The sequence below is a fragment of the Eurypyga helias genome, unplaced genomic scaffold (genome assembly GCF_000690775.1).
Source record: "Eurypyga helias isolate BGI_N326 unplaced genomic scaffold, ASM69077v1 scaffold23038, whole genome shotgun sequence".
In the NCBI taxonomy this organism is placed as follows: domain Eukaryota; kingdom Metazoa; phylum Chordata; class Aves; order Eurypygiformes; family Eurypygidae; genus Eurypyga; species Eurypyga helias.
This window is the reverse complement of record NW_010266717.1, coordinates 2,516-2,805: the sequence shown is the minus strand read 5'-3', so window position 1 is coordinate 2,805 and position 290 is coordinate 2,516. Positions and strand designations below refer to the sequence as shown.

Genomic DNA, 290 nt, shown 5'->3' with positions numbered 1-290 from the left:
CACAGACCGCAGACCAGGAACAGCCCGCTAGGATGAGGTCTTTCAGGCCTGCCAGGAGAAGGGAGAGAAGGAACAAGTCAAGATGGGCTTGGTCAGCCCCGAGGCATTCCAAATCTCAACCCTCTTCCTCCTGGGACACGAGGGAGCAGCTCCCCTCCCTGCCTGGGGCAGCTCCGAAGGAGGTTCCCAGCCCATCGCTGCCGGCTGCTTGCTGGGTGATGGGATCCAGCCACCCAGGAGTTCCCAAGCTGGCCGACACCAGGCTGCAGAGCCTCTGGCAGTGGTCCAGC

At 63.1% G+C, this 290-nt stretch overlaps 1 protein-coding gene across 1 annotated transcript in view; it reads right to left on the bottom strand.

The window, feature by feature from the left end:
- Nucleotides 1-290, bottom strand: part of LOC104513746 (lysine-specific demethylase 2A-like) — a gene marked incomplete at both ends in the record, with an annotated part of 3,251 nt that overhangs the window by 450 nt on the left and 2,511 nt on the right. The gene's annotated exons all lie outside the window — the stretch shown is intronic.